Consider the following 13,546-nt stretch of genomic DNA (forward strand, 5'->3'; position numbering starts at 1 on the left):
TAATGGAGTTGGCTGCACAAACTGTAGCCCTACGTTAGACCACGGCTCTAGTTAACAGTTCAAGTGTAACAATGTGCTCCCATCAAGTGTAACAAATGTTCCACACCAATACTGGGTGGCAATACTAGGTGGCATGTGGGAACCCTAAACTGTGTGCATGGTTGTTCTATAAACCCTGAACTGTACGCATGGTTGTTCCGTACACCCTGAATTGTATGCATGGTTGTCCTGTACACCCTGAATTGTATGCATGGTTGTTCTGTAAACCCTGAATTGAATGCATGGTTGTTCTGTAAGCCCTGAACTGTATGCATGATTATTCTATAAACACTGAATTGTATGCATGGTTGTTCTGTAAACCTTGAATTGTACCCATGGTTGTTCTATAAACCCTGAATTGAATGCATGATTGTTCTATAAACCCACATGTCCTCCAAAAAAGGAAGGAAACAAAAGAAAGAAGCTGCTTGGTCCAAAGTTGCCCCCGACCCTCCAACAGCCTGAATCCAATGCAAGAGCAGCAATCTAGGGACCCGAAGCTGCCTCCATTCGGGACATCCCAAGGGCCGCAGCCGCAGCTCTGCTCCCCCACTGCCTGCTCCTGCATTCTTCCCTCCCTGGCAGGCGCTGCTCCCCAGAGCACAGCCCAAAGCCTCCTTTTGCACATGTCCCCCTCGGGGCCTGCTCCTCTGGCATCTGACCTGCAAGTGTGGCCGAGAAAGAAGGGCCAATGGTTCAGAGGCTGCGGTACTGGCAGGGAAGTGCAGCAGCCCCTGGAGCTGAAGCAGAGCCAAGGTCCATTGTACTGCGGGTTTCCAGGGGTGCGAGGTTGTCTGCACCTCCCCTCCTGCGGGGTGGTCCCGCCACCCAGCGGTGGTGCCAGGGATGCCAAAGCTCCCCTCCCCGAAATGCCCCATGAAAATGTCCATGTTGAGAACCCCCCCTGAGCTTCTGACAGAAGAGAACAGACTGTGCATGGTATCTGGGGTGTTGGAGAGGTTGGGGAAAATTAGGACGTGGGAGGACAATAGAATGGGGCAGCTCTGGCTGTGAAAGGTTGAGAAGATTAATCACCAACTTGAGGCAACGTATGAAGTTGATGGTTGATGGCTCCGTGGCACCCTACAGAGGGACTTGTCTCCTAGGAAAACCCAGGCTTCAGCCCCAGGGCTTAATTTACAAGGGTAGCTGAGCTCCAGAGAAGTTTGAGTTCTCAACTTCAATGGTCCACCTGCCAAGACTGGGCCCGAAACTGGAAGGAGCAGAAGTTTAGGCTCGGGTGGAGCATGTGGGTGGACTCACGTGGAAACTCGGCAACCGCCAACACCAGGAGCCTTCTGGGATACAGAAGTCCCACCCTCCCCTTGCTTGAAGATGATGCAGAACATTCTGCCTCACAATAAACCTGTAGCTTCCCTTAGGACCTATCTCTCTTCCCCTCCTGACCACCAGAGGGATCGTTGGGGTCAAATGACAACAACACCCAGCCAGTGAGGTGGAGGGCTCGCTAAACAAGAAAGAGACATGGGGAAGCCATGGCACCCGGAAAACATGAACCAAAGAGCTTGATCCTGAGGGTGCTGAATCTCGGGGGACAGAATACGAAGTTGGGTAAAAGGGAGTTCACTGGTATGTAAGGGCTCTCCTGTAACTCAGGATTCCCTCCCTGAAAAGGTCCCTTGGAGGCGGTACTGATAACCAGCCAGGATGGTTCTTAGAAGGTGGAGAAAGGGATGTCCATGCCAAGTAAGGCCGACATGCTAGCGCTGCCACTGGAGGGGCCAGAGGACCAAGAAGGGTGGAGATGCCAGTGTGGACATGCCACATGAGCCTCTAGCTGTGGGACTCCATCTCCCTGCTGCTATTGGAAGCCCAGTTCTGTATCAGCACCTCTTACCTCTGCCCTGGCCAAGAGGAGATAACCACCTCTGAGCTTCCCTGCAAAGCTGGGCCCCTCCCACCTTATTGCCTAATAAACAGTGCCTTCTGAGCTGGTGGGTCTTCTAACCTTTGTATGTCTGATCCCAAATCTCAAATGTTTTTACCCTATGCTCAGCTGTTCTTTAAATAACACAGAAGAAAGTGAAACAGAACAAACAAGCAAACAAAGAAAACCTCTTTCTACGCAAGTGCGCATTCCGTGCTGCCTGAGGCCATCATGCTACTCCTAGGGCAGGAAAAGCCATCCCCTGGCTGCCTCTTCATCGGTCATCCCCAGAGAAATGTGCTCCAGTAGCTTCCAGCTGCAGGGGAAAGGACTTCCCCTTCTTTTCCATCTACCTGTATTCAGCAATCACTCACTTGACCGACTCTGCTCAGCAAGCATTTCATGTTTGAACATTCACATTATGAAATATCATTAATCCCGGGTCAATGGTCAGAACCTAGTGGGAGGAGAGCTTCGGTAAACTGGACAAGAAGTTCTGTCTCTGTAACTGGCTTGTCACTGGGAAACACTTCATCATACTTTCGCTTTCAGTGCATTTGTAGCTCTCATCTCTCTCTGTATCCCTTAGAACTCTCTCCTAAGGGAGTTTCTTAGAGCTCCTAGGAAATATTTTTATTTCCTGTGGCTTCCTTGAAATTTAGCATGGCTTCTTTTGGCAATGCCACTTGGCCCCCACTTTTTTTCTGAAGTCAGCCAAAAAATGATTAGAATTAATTCTTTTCACTCTAGGAAACATATTTTAGCTAGAAAATATTTTTGCATATTGGCTTACCATTGGATTCAGGTGTAAGATGTGTTTGATTGGCTTCTATTTCCCTGTCAGTAAAACTTCAAAGCTCTCTGGAACAAAATGTTCTCAATCTTGATATGGAGCTCTGCCTGAGAGATTCTATGCAGCAAAGCAGAAGAAAACCAGACGTTTGTCACATCTCATTGAATATATTTCAATTATATTGTATATTCCATTTTCCAGATTAGTATGTAAGCAGTAAGGATGTCCAAACATTCAATCCAAGTGAGAAGAATGAATAACTCAATATCCAAAACATAAGCATCAAGACACTAAAAACAAGAAAATATTATGAACTATTAGATTATGTGGAAATGAGCTGAAAAGGGATAAGTAATATACTTGAATAGCAATGCAGTGAGACAGTAAGATTCTGAATCAAGCTAATTTAGAGAGATCATTTGAAAGCTTAGGTGCAAAGCCTTTAGGGGACAACACAGGTACAGTATAGTTCCACGCAATGTGGCATATCTGTTAGAGATTTTATTCTACTGATGGGTCTGTAGGACCACTTTTCAATGTCCTTCAATTATTTTACGTGCAATAAATAGTAGACAAAAAATGTTTACCAGTTTTTCCTTTCCTAAATAACCTCAAGATTTACAGATGATATGTTTATTTATATCGACTCTGACTACTATTTTTGCACTTGAATTTGACTCAATGTTCCAGGTCCTGGAGAAGTGAATCAGCATTTAGTTGTTTACTAGTCAGTTCACACATTCATCAAATGTTCATGAGAACCTACCACGTACACGCCACCACTCTACACCCAAGACAAAAGCAAGAAGATGCATTTTGACTTCACGGCTATTTCCTCTCATTTCTTAAAGCATCAAAACAAAACAAAACAAAACACAGTCACTTTTAAGGAATTGTCTTTACTGATAAATTCTAGGAACAATTATGAGAAATTAGAAAATATGAAAAAAACAAAAAATGTAGGGAAATATTTACCGTTTAAAGAGTCTAGGGAAAAGGCAAATAGGAATTCTGTAATTCCAAGATAAGTTTTACTTACCCCTGAAAGTCTTTCCCTAATTTTATCACAGTACAGTTTTTTGCTTTTCAGGTTTTTAGGAATATTCTACCACCTACCACAGGGTGTAATCTATTTCTTCAATATGTATGATTTCTCTCTACCAGGACAATTAATTATAGAGTACGTCTGATAGAGTAGCTGCCAAATTCTGGGTTATTCAGACAAGAATAACCTACTGGATTCGAGAGCAGGTGTAAGAGAATGCCCAGATGGCTTTTCCAAAGTCCAGGAGAATATTCCGTGGTGTGCTGGCATTTCACATCCAGCAGAATAGTGAGCTTTAGTATTCCAAGTCAGGTCCCACTGGGGGTTTCTTCACCATGAGGAGTGACAATAGATCTTTCCTCTCTTCTTGCAGTCTTCCAGGCTACTGAGGCTGACACTGCTCTGTGCAGACCCTCTGAGGCATTTTAAAAATGTAAGCATTTTTGTATGTTTATTTATCTATGCATACACATATGTAGACAGATCCCAGAATGTCCCCTTGGTAGGGCATAGAATTGCCAGAAGCTTTGAAGTGGCATATTATTTTTAGCGATGTGACAAATAGTTATTGCATGTATTCTAAAAATTGCCAACTTTAGCCAAGTGTTCACTATGTGTCAAATCTCCTGCTTCATATCTTACATACATAATTCAACTTAATATTCATAATACATCTATAAGTGCTATTATTATAATTGTTTCATCCACGTGAAAACGAAAGCTTTTAGAGGTAAAACAATTTTCCCAAGGTCACACAGTTGATAATAAGTGAGCAAGGATTCTTGTAAACCCCTTACCCAGGTTCCTCAGGAGTTAACATTTTGCTTCTTTTTTGTCTCATTCTCTCTCTCTTTCACTTTCTGTGAGCTTCATTGCCTGTCAGTATAAACCCCCCAAATGAAATGCAAAGAAAAAAAGAATATAACAAACACAGTGAAACATCCAAGAACTCTGGAGCAATTCAAAAGGTATAGCAAACATGTCATTGTATTATCACACAGAGAAAATAGAGCAGAAAAAATATTTGAAATAATATTGGCTGAAAATATCCCCAAATTAAAGACAGAAATCTAGAAAACTAGAAATCCAGCAGCATAAATACCAAAAAATTTTCATGTAACCATATCATATTCAAACTGCAAAAATGCTAAGGTAAAGAGAAAATCTTTAAAGTAGCCAGAAGGAAAAAAAAAACACTTTATCTATAGAGGAACTAAAATGAGACTTATACTGGACTTCTCATACAGTATCATGCAAGCAAGAAGAGAGTGGAGTGAAATATTTAAAGTGTAAAGACAAAAACCACCAGTCTAGAATTCTGTACAAGTGAAATCATTCTTCAAAAGCAGAGGAGAAACAAATGCTTCCTTGGACAAATCAAAACTGAATACCTGTGTTGTAAGAGATGCTAAACCAAATTCTACAGAAAAAAAATGAGGTGGGTCAGAAACTCAGATCTACATAGAAAAAGAAAGGTGGTCAGAGAAAGAATAAATGAAGGTGAAATAAAATATTTAATTCTTATTCTCAATTGACATAATAGATAGATCAGTTATTGACCTAACACTAGCAACAATGTATTTTTGTGTTTAAAGCACAGGATAAATGAAATGAAAGATGGGAATAGTATACGCAAAAAAATAGGCCAATTGTTGAATGGAACAGAATAGAGATTCCAAGCCCAGACTCTGACAGATATAATCAACTGATCTTTGATGAAGAAGCAAGGCAGTTTAATGGAGAAGGGATGGTTTTTTCAGCAAATGGCTCTGGAACAATCTATACCCATGCAGGAAAAAAAATGAATGTAGACAAATACTTTGTACCTTTCACAAAAATTAACTCAACATGTATTCCAGAACTAAATGTAAAATGCAAATATATAAAATTTCTAGAAGATAACACAGAAAATCTATGTGAGCTTCAATTTGGCGATGTCTTTTTTAGATACAAGAGCCAAAGCATGCTCTATGGGAGGACAAAAATAAAAATAAGTTGGCCTTCATTAAAATAAAAAACTTCTGCTCTCCTAAGGGCACTGTTAAGAGAATGAAAAAACAAGCCACAGACAAGGGAGAAAATAGATGCAAAAAACATAGGTGATAAAAGGTTTGTGTCCAAAATATACCAAGAACTCTTAAAACTTAACAATAAGGTCACAAACAACCCACTTAAAAGTGGACAAAAACATCTGAACAGACACATCTTCAAAGAAGATATACCGATGGCAAATAAGGCTATGAAAACATGCTCAACATCATATGTCATTAGGAAACTGTAAATTAAAACAAAATGAGTTGCCACCACATACAATTGGGGGGAATTGTTAAAATCCCCCTCAAATGAAAATGCCAAATACTAGTGAGGAGTTGGAGTCCAGTAACTGCCATTCATTGCTGACAAGAATGCAAAATGGAGCCGCTACTTTGGAAGACAGTTTAGCAGTTTCTTCAAGGCTGTACACAGTTTTATCCTACAGTCCAGCAGTCACACTCCTAGGTATTTACCCAAATAAGTTGAAAATTTATGTCAATGCAAAAAGCTGCACGACAATGTCTGTAGCAGCCTCATCCATAATTGCAAAACCGGAAGCAATCAAGATATTTTTCAGTAGAAGAATGGATAACCAAACTGTGGTACATTTATACAAGCAAATGTTATTCAGTGATACAATGAAACACACTATTAAGTCTCCAGAAGATATAGCCGAAGCTTAAATACATGTTGCTAAGTTGAAAAAAGGCAATCTAAAAAAGCTCTAACTGTATGACTCCAACTATATGATATTCTGAGCACTGAAGAGACAGTAAAAATGTTTAGTCGTTGCCTGGAGTTCAGGGAGGGGTGGCAGTAAGTGGGTGGAACACGGGGCATTTTTAGGGCAGTGAAACACTTTTGCATGATACTGTCATGGTAGATACATCTACATTACGCATTTGTCAAAATCCATATACCTGAGCCACACAAAGAGTGAGCTTTAATGTAAATCACCAACTTTAGTTAATAACAATGTATTGACACTGGGTGTCAACTGTACCAAATGTACCACACTAAAACAGGATGTTAATAATGCAGAAAACTCTATGCAGGGGAGGTTTTTTTCCCTGTAAATCTAAAACTGTTCTAAAAGCAAAGTCTCAATAAAAATGAAAGGAAAAACAATGGAGGTTAACAAAACAGTATGAAAAATTCATGATATTGCTTTAGATTCCCAATTTCAGGTAACCTTTAAGAAATTAAAGCCTGTTGAATATTGCTAGAGATCAAAGCACATTATCCACCATTATTTGTAAAGTCTATTAAAATATCCTTTTCTTTTTCAATTACAAATGTGTGAAGTTTGGTTTCTTTATGCACTTAAACCAAAGCAAAGTTTTGGATTAGATTAAGTGCAAAAGCAGATGTGAGAATCCAGCTGTCTTCTAATAATCCCAGTATCGATAAGAGTTGCAAAAAATGAAACAATGCCACTCTTTCATTAACTTTTTGGAAAAAATACTTTAAAAGTAGTTATTTATGCTGATATTTATGTGCTTATTTTTATTTTTAAATTATTAATAAATGCATATTTGTTAAAATAATGTGGATACGAACTGAGACTACATAAACATTCCATTTCTCTGCAAATTTTCATTTATTTTTTAAAACATCCATTGATTATTCTTACTTAATTTTTCCCGAGGGAGTGTGTCACATGGTGAGTCTAAATTCTCCCTTCTACATTTACTAGTTGGCATTTACTAGAAGGGAGAGCATTCCCTCCCCTCCATTTCATTCACTTGCTTCTTCATCTATTCATTTGTATCTTTATTTTGGCATGGACTCTTGAATTTTTAATTTACTCCATGAATCATAATTCATTTTGGGCCCAAATCGTCCTAGGTTTGAACAGTAAGTACCCTTCAAGTTAAGTCCTTTGCTCCTTTGACCTATCTCCGTCGTTCCCTGAGTCTTTTTCTTTCTGGCACTACAAGATGATTAGAATCACTGAATATTTTTCTTGTTCTAGAGTCAGCCCTTTTCCCACCAGCTTCGGGTTTTCAGTGGACAACAGTATTTAGGAAATGAGATATGGGTGCTGGGTGGCTCGCTGCTAATGGGCTTCCAGGCCCACTCAGCAGACAGGTCTGAGAGATGCACAGGCACAGACACACACTCTTGTGGAGACTCACAGCCACACCAGCCCACACCCACCATCCATCTATATGAAAAAACTGAGTTTCCAATTCCACTTCAGAATTTGTCCTCACCTTGCCCGTTTGTATATTTGTATTTTCTTAAACCGTGATAAACCTGGCTCCCCAAATCCCTAACCTGTTTGCTTGCTTTTGTACCACTGTAGTAACCCCTTTCCTGACCAGGTGGGTTGTCTCCTCTGCCTCGAGCCCCCCACCCTCAGAGGCCGCTCCAGGCCAAGCCAGACCATTGCCGGGTTGCACTTCCTCCTCTTGCCTGGTTTTCTTAGGCGGTTCCTTTCCCTATTCCTGTAAACGGGGAGGGTGGAAGAGCTCGTTCTCCCTGGCCGGGCATCCAGGAGGGGGTACAGTGGGGGTGCCGGGTGGAAGGAAGGCGCGTGAGGTGCAGGAGGCGGTGCCAACCTCCCCTGCGGCGGCCCCTCTGGCCCTGGGTGGGTGAGGCAGAGAGCCTCAGGGTGGGGCCCCTGAGGACGGGGTGCACTTCCACCAAGCCCACAGGGGGCTTTTTACCCTGACTCCTCCAGAGGGAGGAAGTCTAAGGGGGAGGCTGCGAAGCAGTCACAAGGGGAGCATGTGGCGTGGGCCCGGGCAGCCAGGGCCCGGAGGGTGGGGGGTGGGCAGGAGACAGGAGCGCCCCAGGGACCCTTGGAGAGGAAAGCAGCTCAGGGTGCGGATGCGCTCGGGATTTGTGGCTGCCATCGCCGTCCAAGGATGCTGCGTCGGGGAACTCTGGTGACTCACAGCTGGGCTACGTCCCGGGTCTGCGTGCGCCTTGGGGACCGAGCCCTGCAAGGGCTCTTCTCTGTTTGCCAAAGCCCTGCCTCCATGCTGCAACCTGGCGGGCGCTCGGCCAGTGTCAGCTAAATGAATCCGTGGCTGCGAATGGGGGGGATCCCAACCCCCCACAACATACTCAAACATCACATTCGGGTCAAAGAAAAGCATTCAATCTAGTTAATGTTCTACTTGGTTTTAATTCCTAGTATTGTAAAAATATTGTTTCTTTTCATCCCTTGTTAAATTATGGGGCTCAGTAAAATATTGCGGGTTTGTTTAGGGAAGAGAATCATTATTTTTAATATCCCTTCTGAGAGCCAAAAAAAATAGCAAGTCAAACTTTGAACCATCCTTTGTCATTTGGAGTCTGCTTATAGGAAGTGGTGAATTAAGTACACACCAACAAAATAACCAGGCATGGAATGCAGCAGTTACTTAGTATCAAGTCATGCAATGATTTGCATTCATTTCCTCAGTGCTAAAAGCCTTTCTGGTAATGTGGCCAATAACTTTTCCACGTATTGCTGCAGTGACAGAGAAGGCTAAATATTGGGGGTCTCTGCAGCCAGGGGGAGCTTATGTCTCCAGGCTCTGGGTGCCTGGGTCCTTTCTCCAAAATTAAATTGCTTTAAAGCTAAAGAAAGTGACCTAGAACTTAATATTCAGGATTCACTCATTCGCTCCATGTTTTTCTCGGCAGGAAAGATGGCACACGCAGATGGGGGCACTAAGGGCAGTTTAAGGAAGGGCCTGGGCCCAAAGGTGCGAGCTGGGCGGGGGAACCAGCAAGGGCGCTGGCTCAGGACGGGCACCCCCAGGGGACTCTGACCAGCCCAGTGGGGTAAGGGATGGAGAGGCTGCCACACAGCTGCTGGGGACTTTGGGAAAGTGGCACATCCTCCCCAGCATGCTGCCTGGCAAGGGTTATCCAGGGGCATCCACACTCCTCTCAGGGCCTCCTGTTTCTGGAGCCCTGCTATGGTCCCACCCGCCAAATGCAGTCGGAAGGCAGATGGAGAGTGCATCTCCTGAAGTTCCTCTTCCCAGGGCAGGAGGGACTGGAGGAGACTCTGTGTGTGTGTGTGTGTGTGTGTGTGTGTGTTTGTGTGTGTGGAGGGTGTGTGTAGAAAATCTTTGGCACACTCAACACTCTTTTTGTTAAAAATGTTTCTCCTTACAACAAATTTATAGACTAAGTTAAGGTTGGAGATGTCCAGCTACTCCTCTTCATGCTGATTTCCAGTACATTTCAGTCTTTCTTCTGCTCTTTATATCTGCTGTAGATGCTGCTGGCCTCACTCCAAGTTCTCCGAAATCACTTCCTGAATAGTAATTTTTAAGAAAATGTCTCCATGATATTTCATGGCATGCATGAGAGCTAACCACGAATTTATTAGGGGTTCGTTTTTCTATTATTTTTTTCAAAAGGTTACATTCACAATCACATGCATATTAAGGGTTTTTTTTCTTCTCTGTTTTCTCTTTTTTATGGAGACTGAGGGATGATTTTGTTTTTCAGCCATGGGTGCAATTATAAAAAAAATGTGCATTGAATCATGAGTTTGAAAGGTTAGCTACCTTCCAGGGTTTGCTGTTTCCCTTGTGTTCTCTTCTAGGTGAAAACAAATTGGGGCTCCATTACTTCCCTTTTTAGGCCATATTAAGAGAATATGAACAGAACAAAAATTACTCAGTCATTGCTTGCAAGTGGAAAACATCTTGATTAGGTTTTCTAAAAATTAGGTAATGGAAATGATGAATTACTTGAATTGAAAACAGAAAACATTTTATTGGCTCTCCTCTTTGTTCTCTGTCAGTACTCTAATTTATTCGGTGGCTTTGTAACTGATACATAGTAGCAACTAAAAAGACCCTCATTGCTCCTCTTCACCCACTTCTAAAATCATTTCCATTTTCTCCTGGGACTTTGGGGGAATAACTAACAGCAGCTATTGCCTTTCTTCCTTGCTTTCTGAGATGTGTTTCTGTTTTCCTTTATATTTTGAGGTTGAAGTCCCCGTCTCTCTGCAGCTGGAGACTCTAGCTAGGAATATAATTTGACAAAATGGTGAACTGAAAATAAACCAGAAAATAGCAGAAGAATTTTTATTAAGTCCAAATTTGGTGATGCAGGAAAATGCAAAGATGGATTTTGTGTATCTCAAATAAGTCAGTCATCTTAAGTTCATGGCGGAGGCTTCTTTTCTTCTTCATATATGAACTCATAAGTTTGAGGTATGCATGAATTCTTCAAAAACATCTTTAATGAAGATTTTCTCCTGCCTTAAAGGGCACAAAGGAATTTTGCTATAATCACAAAACCAAATGAAAGCATTGCATGTAAAATGCTACAAATAATTTTTTTAAGGGAAAAAAATTAGTAGACTGTTTTAGTTGGTAAGCTGCTGGAATGTGATATACCAGACATGGAACAGCTTTTAAAAAGGGGAATTTATTAAGTTGCAAGTTTACAGTTCTAAGGCTGTGAAAATGTCCAAGTTAAGGCATCCAGGGAAAGATACCTTGGTTCAAGGAGGCCAGTGATGTTCAAGGTTTCTCTCTCAGCTGGAAAGGCACATGGTAATGTCTGCTAGCCTCGCTCCAGGAATCTTCAGCAGCTTTCCTGCGGTTCTGTCAGTTCTGGTGACTCTAAAGCTTTTTCCAAAAAGCACCCCTACAGTGAGTGGGTGGAGACACATCTCCATGGAAACCATGGAATCCAATTGGGTGGGTCACATCTCCATGGAAACAGTCAAAAAGCTCCCACCCACCAATACTGAGTGAGGATTAAAGAACTTGGTTTTTCTGGGGTCCACAACAGTTTCAAACTGGCACAGTAGACCATAGTCTGAAAAAAGCAAATGATACAGTCATGATAAAATTTAAGTATGTTTAAATATGGTAGTGGGTATTTAGGGTCATGGGTTAGATTATGTTCTTTTTGAGTCCTTCATTAAGTAGTCAGCCAAACTTTTTTCTACTGTAAAACATTATACCTCACCCTGGAATAATGTCACAGGTTGACAATTTGATATATATATATATATATGACAATGCATAGAAAAAATAGTTAACTACTAAAAGTGTAGAGTTTGATAATGATGACAAGAGAATAAAATTTTCACTACATTATCATAAACAATCATTATCATAACATTCATCAGTTACTATTATTTAACTTAAACTTTTATAAGAAGGGCTTTGTTTGTTTACTCTAGAGAGTATTAATTTTAAATCAATGATATGTGGATTTCAATTCTGGCTCCAATATTTACAGCCTGTGGCACATTGGACAATTCTGATTTTCTGGGTCTCTCTTCCCTTCTGTCACTATAAAACTTGGCTTGTGTGGGTTTTGTGGGGATTCTATGAGATAGTACATCTGAGTGTGCCTGGGATAAAGTAAAGTGCAATAAATTGTAATCCAGTCTTTTCTGAATTCACTTTTTCATTTTTTAAGTTCAGAAGACATGGAAAAATATAAAGGCACATTTAGGTAAATATAGTTACTTACAAAGGATAGCTGTCATGAAAATGTTAGTAGAAACGTAAGAGGAATCCCACAGAAACATTTTCCATTTTGTGTTCATTTTACAGAAACGTGTTTAGCATTCACTGTGTGACAGGCACTGGTCTTGGTGCTTCACAAATATGAATTCGTATCATCTGCATAAGAGCATGAGGTAAATACTCTTATCATTTCCCATTTTATAGAGGAGGAAACAAACACAGGGAGGTTAAATAACTTCCCCAAGCTCACACAGCTCGAAGATGTCCCCTGATTTTAAAGGAACCTGGGCGTTCTCCTTCAGAGGTCATGCTGTCAAACCACCCTTTCACTCCCATGGTGGTGGTGATTAGCGATGAAGGCTAATGTTCACACCATGTTTAATATGCATCATGCACCAAACACCCCTCGTTTACGCGTGCACGGGATGGGTGCATGTGTCCTGTTTTACAGGTGAAGAATGCAATGTGCTGAGATGTCAAGCAGCCTTGCTTTCCTGGAGGACCCTGATGGAGTCTACTGTCATTGAGAACTTGCCTTGTTGCAGTGCTGTGAACACTTGAGTAATGCGTCCGGCTTCAGTCCAAGCCTTAAGCTTGTGGAATCCACTGATGATCGCTTTCTTTAACAAAAGACCAGTTGGTCCAAGCTGGTAAAAAAGTATAGGGATGCTTTACATGTGGCTTGATGTCGTTGCCATAGCAACCTGCTGCTCTGAGAAGCCTCTGCCATTTTCCCTCCTAGCATCCAGAGCTCCAGTTTTGCTCTGAGCAATGTCCAAGGCTGTAACAATGGGTCCTCAATTTCCGTGGGCCAGTTAATTCAATTCCCACAACACAAGTCCCACCCACCCTTAACAGGCTTCCTCAGTCCATTTCTTCCGTCCCCCGAAGTCTGCCCTGCCCCTCACCTTATAACTGCCTCTGAACGCTCCTCACCTCCACCACCCGCTAGCCCATCCTGCCCCTGCCACTATCATCCCCTTTCCAGAATGCAGCTTGGGATGTTTTCACTTTCTCTGTTTTCAGACACCTCCTTGAGGGGCTGTCCAAGCTTCCTGATGTGGCAAACTGGTCCAAAACAAATCAGAGACGCAGAGACCTGACTCTGTCGAGTGACCAGGGGTGCACAGAGTGTTAATGTTGGTCCACGACACAACTATCTGATCTAGTGGATACTTCTTACCCCGAAATGCCCATGCGATGCTCTCAAAGTCAAATTGTTTATCTAAGGTAGTGAGCGATCAGTCACCTTGAGTTTAATTATAAATTGTATGCGTGGTTTATTGCTTCTTGGAAAT

The 13,546-nt window shown here is 42.0% G+C and overlaps 1 long non-coding RNA gene across 2 annotated transcripts in view; it reads right to left on the reverse strand.

Annotated features, from left to right (window-relative positions):
• Positions 1–2,876: 2,876 nt before the first annotated feature.
• Positions 2,877–13,546, reverse strand: part of LOC143679231 (uncharacterized) — a 49,589-nt gene continuing 38,919 nt past the window's right edge. Inside the window, exon 4 of one of the 2 annotated variants that reach the window (XR_013173607.1) lies at positions 2,877–3,010. This is a non-coding gene — a long non-coding RNA (uncharacterized LOC143679231). Of the gene's footprint in view, positions 3,011–10,839; positions 11,022–13,546 lie in introns of those variants that run through there. The other variant, XR_013173606.1, reaches the window with a different exon arrangement.

Source organism: Tamandua tetradactyla, chromosome 4 (genome assembly GCF_023851605.1).
Source record: "Tamandua tetradactyla isolate mTamTet1 chromosome 4, mTamTet1.pri, whole genome shotgun sequence".
In the NCBI taxonomy this organism is placed as follows: domain Eukaryota; kingdom Metazoa; phylum Chordata; class Mammalia; order Pilosa; family Myrmecophagidae; genus Tamandua; species Tamandua tetradactyla.